Here is a 25,907-nt window from a genome sequence, read left to right as displayed (position 1 = left end):
TGGTGCATATTGAACTTATCAAAACAAATACGTTGCCTTCTGAAAGAGAAATCCAGTCCCAAATAAGAAAGGTAAGAAAGCTGAAAAACCATCCTATTAATGAGGCTTTGGAGGTTGCGCTCCTCAAAACCACCCTTGAAAAATGCAAAGACCCTACTCCTAAGCCTAGTTCTTTCAAATATAGAAAAATTGATAGCAAAGGACCTACTAACAAAAGTATTATAATTATCCTTAACAAGGTGGAATCAAATCAAGAAGAAAAGCCCAAGCAAGAAGGTGATAAATAGTATATTATCCTAGGTGAACGATGCTTTGTGTGTCTCATTAATAAGTATAATAAAAGTAAAAATATTGTGAAGGAAGAAGTCCATGTTTCTAATGAGTATGATATGGAAGAGAATCATTCCTTTGGTGAATTTGAAGATGAAGACTATCTAGCTAAAGATGAGTATCTAAAGGATGAGAGTGATGACAATATGGGTACAATTAGTGAATGTGATTACAATAGTAAAATGTAAGAATAGAGAACCCCTTCTCCAATTAAAATAGGAGAAGATGTTATGGCGTTAAAGGCTCAAGACCCTCCCTCCATGAAGAGTGTAGACATAATTACTGATTTGAAAGGCCAAATTGTTGATTTATATGTTCACGTGATGAACCTAGAAACTAGAGCTGAGGAGTTCTATAAAAATAAACATCATATGGGTAGAGACATAAGATCACTTTGTGTTATTATAAATGGCATATTGAGAAAATCACGTATTGGCTTTCTCTCAAAATAGAGCATGTTAAAGAGGAAAGCCAAGAAACAATAGGGAACAAGGAAATTATAGGTGGAGGCTCTGTTGGACATAGAGATAGATTTTGATGCTTGGAAGGACACAATGTAGTGGCTTGTAATGAATTTGGAGCTTCTATTTTGATGTCTAGGCTTAATGGTATTGGTGGTTCTCATAGGTAGGAACCTTTTATGGCTTAAGAAAGATAGTTATATAGTATTTTTAAGTCTTATAATCTTTTGAATTTGAATTGTAAGACATGCACACATGCTAAGAGTCTGCTTATTTTTTTATGGTAAGACTATTAATACTTATTTTTTAGGCCCTGGCTTAAATGATGATATTATGGTTTATTATTATATGTTTTTGAGACAGGTGGATAGGCTATCTTGGTGGGTTGTGTATTCGGATAACTATTTTTTTTATTATTCTCTAGTGGGTTGGTTACTAGGTTTTTCATTTTGTGCTTCCGATTGTGTCATGCTAGTTGTTGCTTTGTGTTGTTGTTCTAATGTGTTGTTTTTTGTCCTACTTTTTGAGGGATCGGTGCCTTATTCCCCACTTAAGTAATAAAAACAATACTTGACCATGTGCCCTAAAATTCAAGCATCCTACCTAAAGCTACTAACTTACCAATCTCTATTTTCAAATTATCACCTCCTAACCAAAACTATAGGTGTTAATGGATCTATATCCTGCAACCTAGTTGCCAATATCTCTAATTCTAGCTCTCTTTCCCCTTGTTCAAAAAATTTATGTATTTCTAGTAGTGATCATCATGTAGCTAGATGCTTGATTAACTATCAAATTAAAAACCCATTCTCTGATTATTTATCACAATCCTCCAAGGGCTCTTTTGTTATATCTATCAGATGTTGTCCTTTTGACTCCTCTTTTTTTTGGTCATGCTTTAGTAGGAGGTGGTGGACAATATTTCATACATCGAAGGGAAGGGGATAGTATTAGGTAAAGCTTTGATTAACCTCCATTCTCATGGCTTCTTCCATGTTTTATTTGACTCAATGGAAGATTAGGACGCTATTCTAACCATGGATGTTTGAAAATAGTTATCTTATTATCTGTCACTTTCCCATTGCTCACATCTTTAAGTCCCTTGGTTGAAGCTACTACATTTTACCCTACTTGATTAAATTTATCAATCCTAAATTTTGCCTTGGTTAAATTTATCAAGCCTAAATTTTTCCTTCACTTCTCAGGTAATTGTGCCTATATATCTATTTATAATATGTTGGGTCATTTTCTTAAAGTGAACCCTAATGTGAGCCTTTCCTCCCATACTTCCTATGCTAATATTTTGGTAGATCTAGACATTTATAATTTTCTTACTATTGAGTTGTCCCTCATGGTGGATGAGGTACCTTGCAGATAGATTTTTGACTATGAACAGATCCCTTTCTACTTTCTCTTATGGTTCTTTTATGATATCTTCTCCCAGTATAAGGAAATTGATTATTACCATCTCATAGTTTTTCCTATTAATTTCAATTCTCAATAAAAAATTTCAATAGACTTAGTGCCCATCTCTCCTACAAGATATTTTTTAGTCACTTGTGCTTGTGCCTTTTCTCATGTCACCCCTTTTGTGGATCCTTCTATGTGTTCCTTTAGTTTTTGCCTCATATCATCCATCTCTCCTAACTCTATGTCTTTGGAGTATCAAGATCCCTCTCAAAATATGGTAGTCCATTCCATTGACTTGTCTACTACCTTTCATGGTTCCTCCAACACTACTCAACTTATTTCTCCTAGCAAATATGTTTCTTCTTAGATGGTTGTTTTCACAAGAGAATTTTTTTTCTCTTACTATCCAAACCACTCATATTATTCGATTGGGCCCACTACCATAAATATTAACCATCCAATTGTCCTCAACACCAAAAACATGCTAATATAAAATGTATCAACTACCTACATAGCCTGTCCATGTCCAAACCATTGAAAGAATCATAGAAACCTTTGGTCCAAATACATAACTACAAATACTCCAACACTATATATCCAACTCAGCTAATGTCTGAACTAGATCTTATCTAGATCATATTGTTTGAAATCAATGAAAACAAAGAACATGCCTCTAACAATGATATTTAAAATTAGATTCTTAATTTATAATAATCAAATTTGCATAGTTAAAACATTCTTCTCTATGTGACACATGTATTATTATACCTTGATTGTTTGAAGGTTAGAAGTACAATCTTGCAACTAAATATTATAACTTATATAATTGGAATTCTTCAAATTAGTTAAAATTAAATTATTTAAATTCTAGATATACATATAGCCTAGCACTTGTTTAAAATTCACTTGATCATTTAAATTAAAATTCTCCCTTAGGAATTAATCTTTCATTCTTCGTTTGCAACAATTTTATTATTAACCCTTAGAAATATTAAATTTATTTAAATCAATGAGATAATGACAATTCACATTAGAATTCTTTGGTTAGCAATGTCATAATTATATTAATCGTATAAGATTAATATCTCTTTATATTATCTTAGCTTACCACAACTATCAATAAATAATAAAATAGAATAATAATTATCTTAAATTAATATTTCTCTATGTCACATACAACACTTATTCACGGAACTATCTTCTGTATTATTTTAACATCATGTGCTTCCAAAACCAAAAAAATATGAGTACATGCTGAATTAAAATACTTAAAAAATCTTATGATTAGTATATATTATAGGATATAGAAATTTAATATATACTACTTGCTAGGGCCAGTCCTCTTCATAGATATAGAGCAAAAAATACATCATTTTTAAGTTTGTCATTATAGGTAACTGCAATGTCTTCTAGTATAGCCCTTATAATACTACAAATTTGCCCACTGGCCTAGGATGTTTCTCAACCATTCATCAGAGCATTCGTTCTTTAAATTAAAAAATTTGCCCGCAGGCCTATGGATTTCTTCTTCTGGTAAACTAACATCTACTTTACTATCTTTTCTCACCATCTAATACATCCTACCTTATAAAACCAATCCTTTTATTTTTATCTTCTTCTAGAATTCTACTCGCTAGGAATTGAAAAACATTACTACAAAAACTTTCAAACTAGAGGTCTCTCCAACCTTCCATGTCGCTCATCTTCTCTTCATTTTCCTCAGATTCACCTTTTTCCTTGTCACTTCTGTCACTCTGCATCTCCAAACACTCTAGCTCCATGTAATTTGCTATCCACTTCGGGTCTGGATTGACCACCACATTCATACAGTTTAGAAGGAAGTTTAGACTCCTTACTGCTCTTTCCTTATTATCGTGGTACTCCATTTCATCATCCAACAATATAATTGGTAGTTTATCGATGTCCTCACCTCTCTTGTCATAATCCTTAGGCAGCAAAATCCAACTGTTTTCACAATTCCTCAAAGTATCCTCCATTCCTCCCAAGAACTGGGCTTTGAATAATGCCTTGTTCAGATTCATATCCAAAACCTTTCTCTCTCCTCTATCCACTGCTAAATCCAAAAGCATTTTATAATATTATCCTCATAATATCACATTCAAGATGTATAAAAATAACATATATCACAAGAGGCATACTAAATCAATATTTCATATTAATTCAATTTAAGTTTACTAAGTATGAGTAATAAAATTCATCAATGGTAAACAAAACATGCAAATACAATATGAAATGTAGGCCTTATACTATAGATATTTATGTTAAAACCAATAAATGAATGAGATGGAGTTAAACTAATGAACTTGAATGTTTTTTTGGGTTTCCCATAAATTTATATATACTAATTATAGCAATATATATCTATTGACCAATTACATAAACACTCGAACTAAACCAAAAAAAAAAAAAAATATTTGAAATAATTTTATACGATGTCTACAATAAAATCAAAGTAATATAATAACTTAAAATATTATTATATATAGTAGCATTAACATGTTTTACGTAAATTTATAGTATATTTTATGCTCCCTCTGTTCTCGCACACGTAACCCAACTGAAATAAATATACATTATTCATCAGGATGGCTATCTCGTAACATTTCTATTCTAACAGGGATGATAACAATAACAAGAAGAAAGGCTTGGACCCATGTCGCATTGTCCCCAGTTTTGATGATCTACATTTACACATACATCGTTGCAGCTTGCATGAGTTAAACACATTCCCTTAAAACCACCGCTGAGATTCTTACACCATTCTTGAGCCATGGACACTGATCATATTGCAGATTTCATAATTTTTGTTAAAAAATTCAACGACAAATAAAATAAAATCATATGTATAAACAAATTAAATGAAGAGGGGAAGAATAAATATTACCAGACGCTGTGAGTAACAAAAACATGAGAAACACATACACGCCCTTCGCCATTTGAGCAACTACAACAAAAACAACTAGAGATGCTGTATTCTGTGAGCAACCTATTGCTACTTATACCTAAACGCGCAGCTCGTGAACTTTTATTTATTATTAGGTTTACATTTGTGCTGGGTAAGTTGGACGTCCGATCCAAAGTAAATCTTTTGGAGTACTCGTAAAGATTAAAAAAATGCGTAAATATGCCTTTGCTAGACTAGTTATGTTTGTACTGCGTAATTTGGACGTCCGATGCAAAGTAAATCTTTTGGAGTACTTGTATGACAGAAACAATTCAGCGATTCGTTCCATATATGGAGATATAAAAAAATAAATCCAGCGATTCATTCCATACACGAAGATATAATAATGTTATAATTTATATATTACATGATAAGATCTTTTTGTCTCATAATCGTGTAATGACCACTCCTCGTCCGCTTCAGCACTAGGCCCTACCGTAGACATATAGATTGGATCCTTGATTCTCTGGTGAACATGGTGAACAAACTATGCACAATGGTTCAGTAGGGATTTGAACCTTGGTGGCCGCTTCACCAACGAAGTGTTTAAACCACAACAATACATGTCCGAAGACAAATCAGTTGTATTTATTAAGATGTGTATTCACAAAGGTATTATTATTATATAATATAATTAATTATAATTCGAACTTCATGATAATGATTTGAAATGGTTAATCAATTCTATCATGATATTATATATATATATATATATATATATTTATAATTAAATCATTGGAAGGGCCATCATACATTTTAATTAACTAGTAAAGATATAATCATTGCAAAATGTCAAGAATGACCATATTGCGAGATATCCCACTAATTAATGAGTCTACCATTACATTATGTCCTACCCCAAAATGGTCTAATTTCAAATATAGGCACTTTAAAATTGCTATTACAACCCCTAATCTCTACTACTATCATCTCTATTTTTGCATGTTCCATCCTTGGTATGAGAATTAAGGAGCATATTCAAATATCCATCTCTCTTTGACCTCTTATTTCACTTCCTTTTGTCCCATCATTATGGCTTCACAAAATACTTGCTCCACCTTAGGAAAGCATGAGATTTCTATATATACATTTCCTATGTTTGCTGGATCAAACCTCCCCGAGGACCTCATTTTTGAAATGTGAGAATCCTCCAAGTCCAAGAATTAGGAAGATACATTTTTAGAGTCTTCCAGTCCCACTAAACAATCAACAATAGGAGCCCTATTTTCTTCCTTCATATTCCTCCCTTTTAAGGCATTTTTTGAGTCCTTTTCCTGTTGTCTTTCAATAGATCCTTCACCCAAATCAATCTCTGATTGTTTTGTTGATCCCATTTTGACCTTGATGCCAAAAAGTGTGCATCGCAGCTAAACCTAATCATGGTTAAATTTGACTCCTATCCATCATAATAAGTGGTTGTGTGGCTTTAAAAGGTGACTGAACAGGTTGTTTGACCAAGCATTTAAAACACTTGGGTATTTTGATTCACGTGGACAGTATTGTACACATAGACAATATGACGTGGGGATTTCATATGAATCACATGGATTTTGAATATTATGAATAGCTATACATGGCTGGACTTGAAATAATTATGCAAAGGAATAAAGGTCTCGAAAGTTTTGTGGGAAGGAGATCAGGGCAAAAACATAATTGTTTTCACTTTGTGTTCTTATTCCTTCAAACCCTAGCCACCGGTTCTCCTGAGTAACTCGTTGATTGTTTAAGCTAGTAAAATGGTGGATTTGGGAGTTTGTAAAACGAACTTGGACGAGATGGACATGGAGGTAAATCTGGCAGATTTGGTGAGATTTTTGTTTAGTTACTGGCTGCCTTAATGAGGTAAAATCTCCATGATATCTTTGTTCTTCAAACTGAAAAATAAAATGGTTCCTTTCAGTAAGAGGAAAGATTGGTAAATATTTTTCAGTTTGCATTCAGTTTATCGAATTGCATTTTAGTTTTGATACAACTCGAGTTTATCTCAAGGGTTTTTAATTTTTTTTTATGAAAGTCTGTTAGAGATTTCATTATTATTTAAGCATGGCTTTCAATCACTACTACGTGAAAAACAGAAAGGAGTTAAGACAGAGTTATCATACATTTTTTTCTTTTCAAAGGAAAGAGGGTTTTTAGGTCTCTGATTTATATGCAGAGATAATATTTCAAGCATTATAGAGACTGAAAGTTTTTGTCAGAAATATTTTTGTATGCATTGAGATACACACAAAAAACAATGTGTTTTAGATTTAGAGGTTGAGATTAAATTCACCTGAAAGTATTTTTCAGAATATTTTTTGTATGCATTAAGATACACACAGAAAACAATGTGTTTTAGATTCAGAGGTTGAGATTAAATTTACTCTCTCTGTTTGAAGTTGAAAAAGACTTCCTTATAGTTGGAATAATATTTTATAGTGCTGAATTTTTTTCTCTCATTCCAACCATTGATAACCTTGTGATTACAATATTCTGTAATTTCAAGGTTACCATTGATTGAAACTTGAGATTGTAGAGGAATAGGGCTTGGTGCTCCTTGAACAATGTACAGGGTTGGTGCTCTTTGAGATAATAAAAATGAATTGTTACCGAGTGTTTTTTCTACCCCAAGGGGGTTTTCCACTCATGAAAATCTTGGTGTTGTGTATTCAATCTTGTTTCATTGTGTTTCACTAGTTAAAGCTCTGATATTCCAGTTTCTTGTTATTTATTTGTTTCAATTCATGTTACTTGGTAGTCACTGCAAAATTCATTTAAGTTTATATCTATTTTGTAAAAGAAGCTTAGTCATCTTGTCTTGCCTCAATGCACGTAACAAAGATTATTCATTTGGATAATTGGATGATCACTTTTACATGCTTTGACAACAGTTTGTTTTTCCTTGAGTTCTCGTTCACTCGTTCTGATTTGAAACATGTAAAGTCTCTACTAATTTGTCCTATTTGCTAAAACTGGTTTTTCTAATTTATTAAAATTGTTCTTGTGTTAAATTTATACACTCTGATTCACCCTCCCCCTCTTAGAGTGTCTCTACTTCCAGCAAGTGGTGTCAAAGCATAGGGTTCCTCCATATAGGTCTATCCTAGGGATTGTTCCTGGTCTTTTGGAAGTTTTCTTTATGGCTCAAACTCAAGAAGGTGCTTCACTTTCAAGATATTCTCTTTTTGATGGAACTGATTATGTGTTCTGGAAGATTAGGATGGAAACTTATCTCATTTCAGTTGATCTTAATGTGTGGAACATTGTGACCACAAAATATATAGTTCCTACCACTAATCCTACTGACCCTGATGATAAAACCAAATATGGGTTAAATGCTAGAGCTAAGCATGCTCTCTTATGTGGTCTTACTAAAGATGTCTTTGTTAAAGTCATGCATTGCTCTTCTGCTTATGATATTTGGAAAAAACTTGAAACTATTTATTAAGGGGATGCTAAGGTTAAGGAGTCTAAAATTCTCTCTCAAAAATTAGTTTGAATCCTTGAGAATGAAAGAAGATGAAACAATAGAAAGCTATTTTCTTAGAGTTGTAAATTCTAGAAAGGGTCTTGGTGAAAATGTTGAGGAAAAAGAAGTTGTTAATAAGGTGATTAGAACCTTGTTGCCCAGGTTTGAAACTAAGGTTTAAACCTTAGAAGAAAAGAAAAGATTTTCTACTATGACACTAGATAACTTACAAAGCATTCTTACTACCTATGAGATGAGGATAGGTAATAATCCTTCTTCTTCAAAAGAAACAACTTTTAAAGTAGAGAAGAAAGAAGAACCTGACAGTGTGTCTAAACATTCAGATGCTATAGAAGCCCTTCTTGCTAGAAAACTGAAAAAGAAAAGGGTAAATTACCTTTTAAGTGTTTTAATTGTGGCAAAGCTGGACACTTTGCTGCTCAATGTCCTCTAAGTGATCAAAATAGTGAAGAGGAAAAACTAGAAAAAATTTACAAAAAGAAAATGTGGAATCCTCAAAAGAAATTCAATACCTTCAAGAAAAAGAATAGTCTCTTTACTAAAGAAGACTTTGGAGATTCATTAGACAATTCACCTTGTGAAGGTGATGAAACTCTATTATGGTAGAGTTCGAAGATGTAACTAGTAAAACAAAAAATAAATTTGATGATTTAGATCAAGGAGAAATTGATCTTGAAGGAGAGTTGCTTTGTGCTCTAAAAGAAATTAAAAGGTTAAAGAAGCTTGTAGCTTCACATGAAAGTTTAAATCGGATTCTACAAGTCGAGTTGAATGATGCAAACTTAGTGATATCAAACTTGAAGTCTCTTCTTGAAAAAAGAGAAAAGAAAATTGAAACATTACAACAATAGTACACAAAACATCAAAAACAGATTGAACAGTATTAAAATACAATGCATCTAAATGATATCTTGAGCAAGCAAAAGTTTCATAAAGATTGGGCTGGTATAGGTTTTGATAAAGCTGAATCATCAAAGCAGAACACCAAGCCTACAACAAGAAAATCATTTCAGACTTACAATAGAACAACACCTTTTAGGTTTGGTTTCTTTCATGGATATTGTTTCTTTTGCAATAGGTTTGGCCATAAGGTTAACACTTGCAAATTTTTGCAACAAAGAACTCCTATGTTTGGACACAATCAAGCCTATGGCTTTCCAAACATAATGAAGTGCAATAAGAGTAACACTTTTGGACATACTACTACATAGTGTAAATCAAAGACAAGTGCTAATAAAGTATGGAAACCTAAGCTTGTATCTAGTATTGAGCAGCCAATGATATTGCAAACTGCATTTCTCTCAAATAAGAAATTATTATGGGTGTTGGACAATGGCTGTTCACACCATATGATAGGGGATAGAAATAAATTTCTGCATCTTGAAGATTGTAATGGTGGCTCTGTACTATTTGGGGATGATTCAGGAGCTTATGTACAAGGTAAAGGTACATTACTGGTAAATGATGATACTCCTATTCATGATGTGTATTTTGTTGAAAGATTAAAGCACAATCTATTGAGTGTTAGTCAAATTTGTGATAGTGGTTATAGTGTATCTTTTAGCTCTCAAGACTGTACTATCAAAAATAAATCTGGTAAAGTTGTTGCAGCTGGTCTGAAAACAATTGACAATGTTTACAATTTGCTTGATTCCACTAGTTATGAGAATAATGAAGGAATTTGTCTTATGGGTCAAATAGAAGAAAATTGGCTATGGCATAAATGCCTAGGACATATAAACTTTGACAATTTGATTAGGATCAATAAAAATCAGAATGTCAGAGGTTTGCCTATTTTGAGTAAACCATTCAATTCAGTTTGTAAAGAGTGTTTAAAAGGTAAGAAAATGAAAGTGTCTTTCAAATCTAAAGAACACTCCTCTACAAGACCATTACAACTTGTACACACAGACTTATGTAGTCCTACATGGACATAATCAATAAATGGTGAAAAATATTTAATGCTTTTTGTTGATGACTATACCAGAATGGTATGGGTCACTTTTCTCAAACACAAATCTGAAGCATTTGATAGATTTAAGATTTTCAAAAAAATGGTTGAACGAGAAACTGATCTAAAATTAAAATGCTTAAGATTAGACAAGGGTGGTGAGTTTACTTCATAGGAATTCATTGATTACTATGAAAAACATGGCATTAAAAGGCAATATGTTGTTGCTTGTACACCTCAATAGAATGGAGTGGTTGAGAGAAAAAATAGAACAGTCAAAGAAATGGCTTGCATAATGCTCAATGAGGCAAATATGCCAGACGGGTATTGGAAAAAATTTGTACACATAGCTATTTACATTTTGAATCATGTGCAAATCGGGGTAAAATCTGCCTTTACTCCTTATGAACTCTGGTATGGAAAAGATGCTTCTATTAAATATTTCAGGATTTTTGGTGCCAAATGTTATATAAAAAGAGATGAAGAAAATCTAGGAAACTTTGATGCTAAAATTGATGAGGGTATCTTTCTTGGATACTCTACTCATAGCAAAGCCTATAGATGTTTCAATGATTGATTCAACAAAATTGTTGAAGCAGTAAATGTGAGGTTTGATGAACAATTTTTGTTAAGTTATGATTTGCAGGATGTTGAGGAAACTACTTTAACACAACTAAATCGAGTTCCTAAACCTGCAAAAATAGAAAAGAAAAATGAAATATGTTCATCAAGTTTTGATGGAGAAAATACAGAGAGTTCAAATGCAGAGACAGGTATTCCCCATTATACACCTTCAAAAATCATAACAAAAAGACATCCTCAAAGTCAGGTTATTGGCAATATAGATGCATGTATTTTTACTAGAAGAAGGGCAAAAATAATTGAACGGGCTCACATGGTTGAGCATTATTGTTTGGTAACTGATTTCAAACCCAAAAATATTTCTGATACTTTATCTGATGAAAGTTGGCTGAATGCAATGAAAGATGAAATCAGTCAAATAGAGAAAAATCAATCTTGGGAGTTAGTGCCTAGGCCAGATGATAAAAATGTGATAGGAGAAAAATGGGTCTTTAGAAATAGGCTTGATGAATCTGGAAGGGTTGTTAGAAATAAAGCTCATTTTGTCTGTAAAGGTTATGCTCAGCAGGAAGGAATAGACTTTGGTGAAATATTCACACCTGTAACTAGATTAGAATCAATCAGAATCTTTCTTGCATACTCTTTCTATAAAAAATTTAAAGTTTACCAAATAGATGTCAAAAGTACCTTTCTAAATGGTTATCTTGATGAAGAAGTTTATATGGAATAGCTAGAAGGTTTTGAAATTGCAGATAAACCTGATTATGTATACAAGCTAAAGAAAGGACTCTATGGCCTTAAACAGGCTCCAAGAGCTTAGTACTCTAGACTGGATAATTATCTTACAACAAATGGATTCACTAAAGGTGTTGTAGATAGCATCTTATATGTTGAAGTTGAAGGTAATTATATCTTAGTGGTTGAGATATATGTAGATGATATTATTTTTGGCTATAATAATGATTCCTTATCCAAAAAGTTCTCTAAAATCATGGAATCTGAGTTTGAAATGTCTATGTTGGGGGAACTAACATTTTTTCTTGGTCTTCAAGTGATACAAATTCATCCAGGTATCTTCTTATCACAAACTAAATATGCAAAAGAGATGATTAGAAGATTTAATATGGCTGATTGTAAACCAATCAACACTCCAATGGAGACAAGTTGCAAGTTGACCAAATCTAATGACTCACCTGATGTAAACCAATCAGAGTATAGGTCAATGATTGGAGGTATATTATATTTAACTACATCTTGACCAAATTTAATGTTTGCAATATGTCTAGTCTCACACTTTCAACCTGCACATAAACAATCTCATTTGAATACCGTAAAATGGATCTTTAGATATACTCAAGGCACACTAGATTATGGTCTTTGGTATCCTTGCAATAATGATTTCACTCTTGTTGGCTTCACTGATTCTAATTGGGCTAGTTGTCTAGATGATCATAAAAGCACTGGTGGAGCTGCCTTCTTTCTTGGTGATTGTCTTGTTGCCTGGGCACAATAAAAAGTAAGATTGTGTTACCTTGTCCACCGTAGAGTCTGAATACATTGCAACCACTACATGCTCTACACAACGGATATGGATGTCTCATCAAGTTACTAATATGGGAATTTCTGTTGTGAAACCTATTTCAATTTATTGTGATAATACAAGTGCGATTAATCTCTCTTTAAACCCTATTATGCACTCTCGCACTAAACATGTTGCCATCAAATTCCATTTTCTATGAGACCAGGTCTTGGCTAATGAGTTTCAGTTAGTGTTTGTACCTTCACAAGCCCAAGTTGCTAATATATTTACAAAATCTCTATCTAAAGACACATTTGAAAGGCTCCGAGATAGGTTGGGAGTTCTCTCTTAATATTTTCTTCTCAGTTCTTGCACATATTAAGGGGGAGCATAGCACTCCACAAGCAACACTTTGCTTCTTTGTCTCTTTGTCCTTGAGACAAAAAAGGGGAGAAACTTGGTATCTGTATCTTGTATCTTGACACTAATCTGCATTGGTTGACAGTAATTTGCATTAGTATCTTGACATGTTTTGGCATATTGATATTATTCATTAACATATCTTGACTATATTGTATATTGCAGTCTTGTAACATTGACATGTTTTGGCATATTGATATTATTCATTAACATATCTTGACAGATTGATATTTCTATTTTGTACAGATTGCTTTGGTTCTTGACAGTCAAATATTTTGGTGTTGGTATCTTAGCTTCTGATCTTGGCATTTTGGTGTTGGTATCTTGGCTTCTGATCTTGACACTGATCTTGGCATTGTTTTTCTTGGATTGGCATTGGTATTTGATACAATTGTCATACTTGATACTACATATTTGATAGGCTTTACCATTGGTAGTGGTTATAAAGTGACATATTACTGTGGCATACTTTTATTAACAGGTCATTGTTGGCATGGTTTTTGCCATCAAGGACAAAGGGGGAGTTTGTTTACCCCATTTTGACCTTGATGCCAAAAAGTGTGCATCGTGGCTAAACTTAATCATGGCTAAATTTGACTCCTATCCATCATAATAAATGGTTGCATGACTGTAAAAGGTGAGTGAATAGGTTGTTTGACCAAGCATTTAAAACACTTGGGTATTTTGATTCACGTGGATAGTATTGTACACATAGACAATATGATGTGGGGATTTCATATGAATCACATGGATTTCAAATATTATGAATAGTTATACACGACCAGACTCGAAATAATTATGCAAAGGAATAAAGGTCTCAAAAGTTTTGTGGGAAGGAGATTAGGGCAAAAACATAATTGTTTTCACTTTGTGTTCTTATTCCTTCGAACCCTAGCCACCGGTTCTTCTGAGTAACTCATTGATTGTTTAAGCTAGTAAAATGGTGGATTTGGGAATTTGTAAAACAACCTTGGATGGGCTGGACATGGAGGTAAATGTGGCAGATTTGGTGAGATTTTTGTTTAGTTATTGGCTGCCTCAATTAGGTAAAATCTCCACGATATCTTTGTTCTTCAAAGTGAAAAATAAAATGGTTCCTTTCAGTAAAAGGAAAGATTGGTAAAAAAATTTTAGTTTGCATTGAGTCTATTGAACTACATTTTAGTTTTGATACAACTTGAGTTTAACTAAAGGGTTTTGAAATTTTTTTTATGAAAGTTTGTTAGAGATTTTATTATTATTTAAGCATGGCTTTCAATCACTGCTATGTGAAAAAATAGAAAGGAGTTAAGACAAAGCTATTATACATTTTTTTTTTAAAAGAAAGAGGGTTTTTAGGTCTTTGATTTATATGCAGAGATAATATTTCGAGCATTATAGAGACTGAAATTTTTTGTCAGAAATATTTTTGTATGCATTGAGATACACACAGAAAATAATATGTTTTAGATTCAGAGGTTGAGATTAAATTTACCTGAATGTATTTTTCAGAATATTTTTTGTATGCATTGAGATACACACAGAAAACAATGTGTTTCAGATTCAGAGGTTGAGATTAAATTTACTCTCTCTACTTGAATTTGAAAAAGACTTCCTTATAGTTCGAATAATATTTTATAGTGCTCAATTTTTTTTTCTCATTCCAACCTTTGATAACCTTGTGATTACAATATTCTATAATTTCAAGGCTACCATTGATTGAAACTTGACATTGTAGAGGAACAGGGGTTGGTGCTCTTTGAGATAATAAAAAGGAATTGTTACCAAGTGGTTTTTATACCCCAAGAGGGTTTTCCACTCATGAAAATCTTGGTGTTGTGTATTCAATCTTGTTTCATTGTGTTTCACTAGTTAAAGGTCTGATATTCTAGTTTCTTGTTATTTCTTTGTTTTAGTTCATGTTACTTAGTAGTCACTACAATATTCATTTAAGTTTATATCTGTTTTGTAAAAGGAGCTTAGTCATCTTGTCTTGCCTCAAAGTGCATAACAAATATTATTCATTTGGATAATTGGATGATCACTTTTACATGCTTTGACAATTGTTTGCTTTTCCTTGAGTTCTGGTTCACTCGTTCTAATTTGAAACGTGTAAAGTCTTTGCTAATTTGTCCTATTTGCTAAAACCAGTTTTTCTAATTTATTAAAATTGTTCTTGTGTTGAATTTTATACACCCTGATTCACCCCCCACTCTCAGAGTGTCTCTATTTCCAACAGCTTTGTCCAGCTTTCTTTTTCTACCAACTAGAGTTCTAGATCTATCTCCTTCCACCATGAAGCCTATTTTTTATTATTCCTTTTGATAAATTGGGCAGCCATATGGCCTGTTCAGAAGAATCCTCTACATCTAAACAAAATACCATCATAGTTCATAAGTTGCACCAAACTCCTAATTGTAGATTTCAAAATAGAGATCTATGGGACAAGCTATATTTGCATCCATCTCCATAAGAATACGAGCATAGGTGGTACAAAAGAAACATTGGGAATCCTCATATACACCCAAAAATTTGCCTAAAGTGTTTCCAATAGTTTCAAAATAAGATTCAATCCAAAACTGCAATGGTAAGTTGGGGAGTCTTACCCATATTGGTGTCTTATCAAAGGATTTAGAAGCTAGATTGAAAGTTGGATGCCATGGTTTTAGCAGCACTAGATATTTATCTTCCCAACTCCATTGGTACTCACACAATATCTTCTTTCTAGCATGTAAACTATCAAAGACCACCACAAAAAATTTGTGACTCCTAGGGAATATCTAGACATCCCTATCTGTAACAAGGCTCCACTATTCTATAGTCTATTTGTGTAAAACATCCAAGCTTGGCCAAAACCCTTAAACCTCCCAATCATCCCTCTTTGTGAAAGAAACTTTTTAGATTTTTCTACTTCATGCCCAATATTTCCTTCCAAACAAATAGTTGGCCTGTTCTCAAAAGGAAGAGTACTCATTCTCTTTGTGTGGCTCAAACAGACCACATCAGCCCATTAGACCCAAAAGATCCCTTCCCATTACCACCATTTTGTTCACTCCCAAAGGTTTTCATGCCATTCTGATCTTGAACAACTTTGTCCATACCCTTTTCACCTCCACTCATGGAAATAATACTATCATTCTAGTTTCTTGTTTGGGATTTATTTGATTCTCCCTCTTTCAAGACACACCTAGCTCCACCATTTATTTCTTACACTGATTTGAGGATTGTATACTACCACAGATAGAAGCATCTATAGCCCCAAATCCATTTGAGTTAGCAGACCAACATATCAGGTAGTCCTTCCCAGCTTTATCAAAAAATAGAAAGACATAGAAACTAACTTCTTAGCCTCAGGTGGTTTTGAGATTCCATGATTCAAAGAAACTGTAGATTTGGCTTTTTTCCGCAAATTGTCTTTGCTAGACTGCTTACTCCCTTGGGAAACACCAAAGCCACATCTATAGCCATTAGAGATAAAATAATGACGAATAGAATATTCCTTAACCACATTATCCGTAGCCACATCTCGGCTATAGCATTGTTTAGAGTGAACGCTCCTGCCTCCCACGACGAAACAAATAGATTCATACCCTTGGTCATAAGACCCAATAGATACATTTTCTGTCCTATTTGGAGCTCCACACGTAATAGCCATCCACTCTAGGCGCTACCTATAATGTGATAGGCCAGAATGTGAAAAGTTTGATGAAACCCTGCAACCCAGGAGACATGGGAGACACAATGACATTGTTGACTGTTACTTTCAGGTTATTATTTATTTACATGCAATATCCAAGAAATCAAATTTTAATGAGTATCCAATCTAAATTTGATTACCTTTATTTTTCTATTGCATTCTCTCGATGCCCTTATGAGTTTTTGATCGCAAAGTTCATGGAGTCATCTTACTCTACTCACTATTATTATGTGATTGACATGAATTTAAGGATAGGATAGGCTTAATGTTATCTACAAAGATAGAAGATTAATCTTTCTTGTTATATAAATATTTGCCATTAGAATTAAAAAGATGATGGGACTAATGAATATGAGTAATACATTGAAAATATGGATAGCTCAGACGATGTTAGTCCCAAATCATGTTTTCTCTTCTAGTTAAGAAAATAAAAGAGCACCTTATATGGAGTGATTCATCCTGGTAGAAAGTACATACCTGGATGCTTCTAAACAAGTCATATGGTTAACTAGCCTTAATTTATATAAATGATTTATTTTCTCCATCATTGGGTGAACTCACAATACTGGTTCCCACTTTTTGACCAACTTTGACACTTAGATGAATATTTTGAAAAAAACTTTCACTTTCTGACACCTATAACTTTTAAACCGTTAATAATTTGAAGATGATATAAACTAGTGATTTTTAACATCTTGTTTGTAGATTCTAAATTTATTTTTTGTAAATTTGTTTGAATAAAATTTAATGGATTTTTTCATCTCCCTAAAAAAGTAGTTGTTTACAACAAACAACATTTTTTTAAGAGTGATGTGTATCCCGAAACGCATAATTTTTTTCTATAAATGATAAAAACTTAATTCTTTTGAATTTTGGCTTGTAACATCAATACCCAGGGCATGCACTTGGTTTGATAGTGATATGTTGAATATTTTTTATTTTATTAAGTTTTGAAGTTCGACTAATTATAATTTGCATATAGGTGTAGGTTTGAACACATAACTTGTTCTATATATATAAAAATTCAAATTTCCTTTTTTTGTTAGAAAGAAAACACCAATACCTAGTGCATAGATATTTTTCAGAATTTTTTTGAATTATTTTACTATTTTTCCCAATGCATTGAACAAAGAAGTTCATGTTCAGTGAAAAACCTACATTCATAAGAAATAAAATAAAAATATATTAAAAGTTATACTATTTGGAAAGCTTATAATAAGAATTAAATACTTTAAAAAAAAAACTTTTAAATGAATTAATTTGACCCCCCAAAAGCTAATGTAAAATTGGTTTTTTATCAGCATTTGATAGATGCAAAGGAGATTCCATTGCAAGTATGATTTAGAAGTAGAGAGGTTCTATCCAACAAATTTTGATCTAAGAGCCTTTGATTTAACTCTCTTCCATTAATCGCTTCAAATGGGACCTGTTAAAGCTTAAATCATTATATTTTTAAAAAAATGTATGATTTCAGCAAAAATCAGGACGTATCAAAAAGTGGGAACAAGCTTTATGAGTTCACCCCATTTATATAATCAAAATTTTGTGCCTAACTAACCTAACTAGCGATAGGCCCTAGTTCTAGGACCAGAAGCAGGAGCAACAAAAAGGGCACCTCTAGATTCATTATGGAAGAGTTGGAGGAAATCAATAGGACTACCATCCACAAGAGCAAGGAGTTGGTGCACTCTCTTATTTGAGTGCTTTTGATTTGTTTTTTGTGTCTCTTTTTCTTTTGTGGCTGTTCTAGGGTGCTCCCCTATTTTTCTTTTGGTTTTTGTCTATTTGGCTGATGGTCAAATTTTGTAAAACTTTTGGTTTCAGGTCCATGTAAAACCCGTTTATGTTTATCAAAAACCTAAGAAAACACTATTAGTAAGAATAAATAAATTATTATTAAAGGTTATGTAAAAGAATAGACAACATATAAGCAAATGGCTATTGTTGGCTTTTAACTATTCCATTTATTAAGGTGATTTAGGGAGCCTTGTCATTAGCTTATAATGGGTACTATGTCTTGAATACTAGAGGTTGCTAAGAGTGGGTGTGAATTAGCATAAACTAAAATCTTGATTAAATCATACTACTTGAACCATAACATCCATTCAAAGCAATGCACATGAAAGTTAATAACACAACCTGTAAATGCATCTGCACAAGAACACCAAGCCTTTTACGTGGAAAATCCAAACTATGAAAAACCATAATGAGAATAACACACAATATATATTAACTATTTAGAATTCTTAAGGACAACCTAGGGAGCTCACTGCTTTGGACTTGCAAACTAAGGCACACAAACTTAGGGAAGATACAAAAGAGAGACTTGCACAATTGAAGACCACTTCTTCAGGGCAAGGTACAAAAGCAACTATTTAGATATAATATGAGAAATAGATTGAACTACATGAGAAAAATAATCTAAAATGAAAATAATAGTTTAATGTTTAAGCAATCATTTGACTACTCTATATCACTTTCAGACCCTTTTCTTGCTTCAGCTTCACATCATATTTGCACTATACACCTTACTATCACCTCACACTATCACACACTTGATTACCCAACAATTTTGACTAATATATACAATTTGGACCAACAATAGGTTGGTATTTGACACTCATCTAGTAATTTCAGGAGACTTCTAGTGGTTGAATAGTTGTTTAGAGTTGTTATTGATGTCAACTCTTCATGGTGATTTGATCTGACAATCATGACTTAGTTTATTCGGAAGATGGAGGTAAATTGTAGATAGTTAATCGTCAGAACAGGGAAAAATAAGGTATTTTGGTAATGTTTTGACCCAGAATTATCTCCAGTGTTTACATTAAATATTTTTGTGATCTTCGTGTGTGGTAAGACCTTTAGGAAGCATGTGGTTGTAATATTTTAGTCTAGTACTATCATATATTTGATATTGGAGTCGACTTCATCTACACGTTCCATCTCTTGAAGCCGAATTGAAGGAAATTATTGTTGTGGTGAGACCAGATATATAAGATCACTGTACAACAGTTGATTTTTGGGATGTGATGATGTGTTAATTTTTTTGGTGATCAGTTCTGGTGATTTTGAGCATATTTCATGTGCGCATTTTGCTTTCAGATCAACCAGTACCTAACTGAGACTAGAACAAAGTGAACAGTAGAGCAGAGATATTCAGTGATACAGAGCCTAAGCATAACTCAATTTTTCTTAGTCAGATGTTATTTTAGAGTTCATTCCATTGTACATTCTCATTCTAATCAAATTGTAAGGCAATGAACCTTTCCTGAAGGTTTTATCCTTTTGAGTAATTGTAATTGAGTAGTGAGGTCTACGAAGTGAGCCTAAATGGAAGTGAATTCCTCATCTATGTCATATTTATGTACTCCTAGCCATAGTATATGAATATTGTGGGTTCGAGCCCCACCATTTTTTTCCTTTCTGGGTTTCCATGTAAAAATTCTGGTGTTATTGATTTGTGTTTTTATTGTTGCATGTTTATGTTTATATTTGTTATGCACTATTATCCAATGGATAAAGAATAAGTTTGTAGTTATAATTTTTGGTAAATCATTGATTCCCCCCCCCTCTCAGTGATCCCTAATTCCAACACAATATTCTTCATAAAATTGGCCACAAGTAAGTGTAACATGTATTTTACCATCAGCCCAAAACAATCAATATAACTAACACAGAATGCAAAAAATTAGGTAGATATATACACCAATTCTCCATCTGGACCCAAATTAAGATAAGAAGATTAAAATAATGAGAATTAGGAACCTGTTCCAATAATCTATAACAATTATGCATACCAACAAGATGAGGAATGCAATTCACTCTTCCGCATCAACACAAACTTGTACAAACTTTTCATTTAACCATCTCAACACATCTCTGATGTTGACCAGACCAAATAAAGTTCTCATACATTTTGGAAACACATCTTGCTAACCTTATTTACCATCTTGAACAACTTTTGACAAATTTTTACCATTCGCATAACATTTTTCTCATATATACATAGACTATGCTAAACTAGGCTACTTTTAGACAATAAAGTTGACATCAATGAAAAGCTAAAAGGCACATTTTCAACAATATGGAGTTTAAATAATTAACATTCTTTGGAGATAAATTTTACAAGAGCTAAGACTAAAATTTTTTTAAAGCTTTGAAGAGACTCACTTTAAAATATTTTCAAGCATAAAGAGATGAATAATATAGATGGGTTTTAGGAATCTATGAATTATTAGAAGTGTCATATGATAGAAACTTGAGACTCCTATTGAGATAAAAATATTAAAATATGACTAGACCAATAACAAGTGATAGGATGTAGAAAATATTATAAAATACATGTTTTTACTTTTTTTACATATATGTATTGATATGCACATGCATGCATATTATTTTATTATTTTTATATGTATTGTTTCTTTTGTTAAGAAACAATGACAACACCAAAAAATAGTTTTCTTCCATGGTTCATAAAAGATGGAGTCCTATTATATTGTAAATAGTATCCCTTTACAATTCCCAACTCTATTTGGCTCATTACTTTAATGTGAATTCTCCTAGATTATTTTAAGCCTACTGAGTCCTATCCTACATTATTATTTAATTGTTAACCCAAAATAATTTTTAATCATATGCTAAGTTCAATTGGTTCCTCTATTGTAGATCTCAACACATTTCCATCCTTTTATTAGTCTATTTTACAGTAGAGTAGGGAACATAGGGCCCTAGTCCCTCTTATAGTGACCAAATTGAAATGTGTGCAAGGTTTAGTCTCTATCATTTTTTATCCTATTTTATTTTTTTATTTGATCATTTTTTATCATCCTATGTTGAAAAATACCATGTGAACCATATATAAAACATGTCATCTATAATTCGTAATGATGAAGAGTTTACAAGATGAACAAAAAATCTCTTCAGATTTTAGTATTCAACATATTGAGTGATAAACTATTGCATTAAATATTCAAGTCCAATTCCATATTTGTGATTTATGTGTATCATCTTATTGCATTAAGACTTACAAGACTTGTCTAAAGAGCATTATATCACCACCTTTTATTTGTAACTACATGAGAGGGTTTCATATGGTATAATCATTTCATTTTAGTACCCGAATTATTGTTTAAACTCTGTCCTACCTAGGATGAGCTCTCTTTTACTCATATCATACTTGTTGTTGAGGAGGGAACACAAAAGAAAGGTTTGATTTAGGAAATCCTCTATACAATACAACCTTTCTTCCCATTTTTATTTGTGTAGGTTTAGAATTAACAATAGAAAGTGTTACCAAAATATAGATTAGACTATAAGAAGAATTTCCAAATTTTAAATAGGAAAAATCCCTTGGCTTAGGGTTTCCAACACTTCTCATTTGAATATTTGTGAGACAAACTAGAATGACCTCTGATTATGAAGTCCCTCAAAAAGTGTTGTGCAAAACACCAACATATCATTTTATGGTGCAACATGCAGTCCTAGGTTTTCTTTCTATGTCCTCCTCTTAGATCTAAACAACTATGTTGGTTTTCTACCCAATAATTTTTTGATATTTGTGAAATTAATCATTTTTATATCATTTAAACCAGATCTGAAATACACATTTCACATTTCTTAATCTTTCTAGAAAAGAGAGTATCTCTTCAAAGTTAACTCCTTCCACTTGAGAATAGACTTTCCATACAAGTTTGCACTTGTTTTCAATCACCTTTTTATATTCATTAATTTTTTTTGAAAACCAATTAGTTAGAGTAACATTTTTTTCATTAGTTCCTAGAAAATGTTCCCAAGTCTTATTTTTCTCATATTTTCTTGCTTTCACAAAAAAGTTTGGTTTAAACCTTAATAATAGAGAAAAGTGTATTTGTTAAATTGCTTTCTCTAGCCTACTTTTATTTTGAATTCTATTATCCTTATGTCAAATAATTTGATCTTCCAAATGATTTGTCTTAACATACTTGGCTAGAGTCTTTGCCACTATTCGAATCTCAACTCACTTTGAATGTACATTTCACTACTACAAAATGAACCATCAATATAATATTCATCTAAGGCTTCATTAGTGTACTCTATCTCATCAATAATAACATCAACATACTTTATATAATCTTCTACAAAATTTTGTTGTTACATCTATATGCCTTGCTTTTCTTAGAATAACCAAGAAAGATACTTTCATCACATCTTTAGTCAAAAATCAACAAGGTGTTTTCATCCCTTGTGATATAGAACTTACATCCAAATATCTTGAAATGTTTGAATAATGTTAGTGTTCCTTTCTACAATTCATATGGTGTCTTGGTATTTTATATTATAACTTATGCTTTGTTCAAAACACACAATATTATTTTAATAACTTCTCTCCAATATAAGTTATATATATTAGCTTATACGCACACTATTATTTCCAAATCTTTCTATATTATATTCTCTCTTTTTTCTACTCATCATAATTCAATTGTTTGCCTCTGTCAGATATCCTATATTTAACAATCCTACACATGTCATTTTATATGAAGCCTCTAAATTATTTTTGTAGATAATTAATCCACATACATCCAAATATCCTCTCTCTCTATATATCCATCTATGCCTTTATCTCTCTCTCTTTTTCTCTGTGTGTGTGTGTGTGTGTCTATACACACACATAAGTATGTATAGTTATACATACATATATGTATACATATATGTATTTGTACATGTATATATATGTTAAAATTTATATAGTTTGAGCTATTCAATTTTTTATTTTTATTTTTCCTTTTTAGTTATTTATTGATTTACTTATCTGTTTATTTTTTAAAAGGTAACTGCTATCTTTATTGGGGATAGCTCCCTCTATTTCTTAACAAAATATTACAATATATAGACACTTCAAAACAATTTCCTGACTCCCTGGCAATCATAACAGCCCCAGCCCCACATACTACCCCAAGAGTTTCAAAAAACAGACAACTCCTAACACCAAAATAACATTATAAATATACAACAACACACTACTAGTCTGATGGAAATATAACCCTTCATAATTTGAATTATTACAATCGTGTAGTCACCCATATCATTCAGCTTCTTTGTGGACGACTCAGATAGCCACCACTCCTCAAACTCGGCAAAACTTCTGAAGTTAGCTAGATCTTAGTTGAGGATCTCACTCTTAAACTATTGCCACACTTCCTCTCTGAACTCTCTTTTTCTCTCCCTTTCCTCTTCTTTCTCTCTTCTATCCTCCTTGTCGCTTCCTTCCTCCTCATCGGTCTCTTCCTCCGTATCTGAGAAATAGTTTTCGGGGCTGAAATAGACCTTGAGCACACTGTTCTTACTACCTTCCACCAGGTCATAGATAGCCTCTACAACAATGTCCCCATTTTCCTTTTTAACAAAACCCTCTAACAGTTCTACACATTTATCCCTAGATTCTAGTATATCTACCATGGGCACAAGGACCGCCTCATAGATTGCACCAGCACACCAATGTTGATCTAGACTTAGTGAACATTGTACCATCCCCCTAATGGCATTGTATCCAAATTCTAATATTTTGAATAGGTCCCTTATTTGAAACTCCAAAGGAACCTCACAGTTAGAGCAGTTCAATCCCAAGAAATGCACCATTTTCTCTTCTTATCTTGCAAATATGTCATGCCATCAAAACCTACTTATCTCATATAAGCATTCCGCCGGTTCTCTAGAGACTTCCTAAAATGACCATATCTCTGCAAATATCCATACTTGAGGTTGTCAATTCTCTTTTTCAATGAGCTGACACTATTAGCATACTCCATCCAAGAGCTAATATATTCCTCGCTTTTCTGACCTTGAAAAGACTATCCATACTAAAATCTGATCATTTATCCCATCTGATGAGTCCTTTCATCCTCTTTCTTGCTAGAGTGGAGATCACCCAATACCTTCATGGGAAACAACATTCTTTTCTTTGCATACCAATTCTTCAATGTCTCCCATCAATTCATCCTTACTAATGACATTTTTAATCCCTTCTGAAGTTACTCCCATATTAGCTAGGAAGTCTACCAGCTTGTTTCCCTCCCTATACGAGCGAGTGATTTCGAATTCGCCTATTTTTTCCAAAAGTGTATAGATTCGGATAAGCCACCTATTTAATTTCTAGCTCTAAAAATTTCTCTTAATGACCCCATTTACTATGATTTGAGAGTCCCCCTCCACTATGACTTTGGATAAACCTTTCTCTACGAACATCTCCAAACCTCCTTCCAATTCCCTTATTTCAGCTTCGTTATTTCTAGTCTCCCCAATACTTCCATAAACTGCTTGCAGAAAGGATCCAATTCATCTTTGGGGCTAGCCAAATGACCTGCTTTCTGCATTTAGACTTATCCACAATCCTCCATTCAACAAATTCCTTAAAAGACCACCTCTTTTCCACCTTCTTATCCCATGCATTGTAGAATCTAATAGTTTTATTCTTGAGGTTACCACTAACAACTTCCTCAATACCGGCTTTGATAAATTTTAAAGTTTCTTCTCTAGAATGGAATTCCTCTCTGAATATTCTCGTGTTTCTTTCCTTCTAGATTTTCCATACGATCATAGAGGGACCTACTAACCATAAATCTCCCCACTTGGATTTGTAAACTAGAGGCCAAGAGGACATGAAATATATTAGTCTTTCATTTCTGACAATTTGATAGTCAATCGCATCGAAGAACTTTTCCCAGCAACTTCTTGCAAAAGGACAAGAAAAAAACAAATGATTAGTGGTTTCATCATCCTTTTTGCACATGACACGCCTACTAGGTCCTACTATACCGATAGATTTTAATCTGTTTCCTGTCAGAACTCTGTCCTGTAAGGCTATCCAAAGAAACGATCCTACTTTTGGAAGAATTATGTTATGCTAGCATAATTTGTATGGCCACTCAGGGTTCCTGATCCTCCTCCTTTGGATTTCATACCCCCATTTGAGTTTATATTCTCCTGATTTAGTAGTACAAGAAAATACTTTGTCCTCTTTATTTGACACAAATATATGCCTTTGGGATAAAATCTGATCTAGCTTTGCACATAGGTCCCTATTTCCTATGCTACATTTCTTCCATACCACTCTATCCCCTTGCAATCCTCCAAGAGAAAAATA

The sequence above is a fragment of the Cryptomeria japonica genome, chromosome 9, assembly GCF_030272615.1.
Source record: "Cryptomeria japonica chromosome 9, Sugi_1.0, whole genome shotgun sequence".
Lineage (NCBI taxonomy): Eukaryota > Viridiplantae > Streptophyta > Pinopsida > Cupressales > Cupressaceae > Cryptomeria > Cryptomeria japonica.
Note: the sequence above shows the minus strand (reverse complement) of the source record.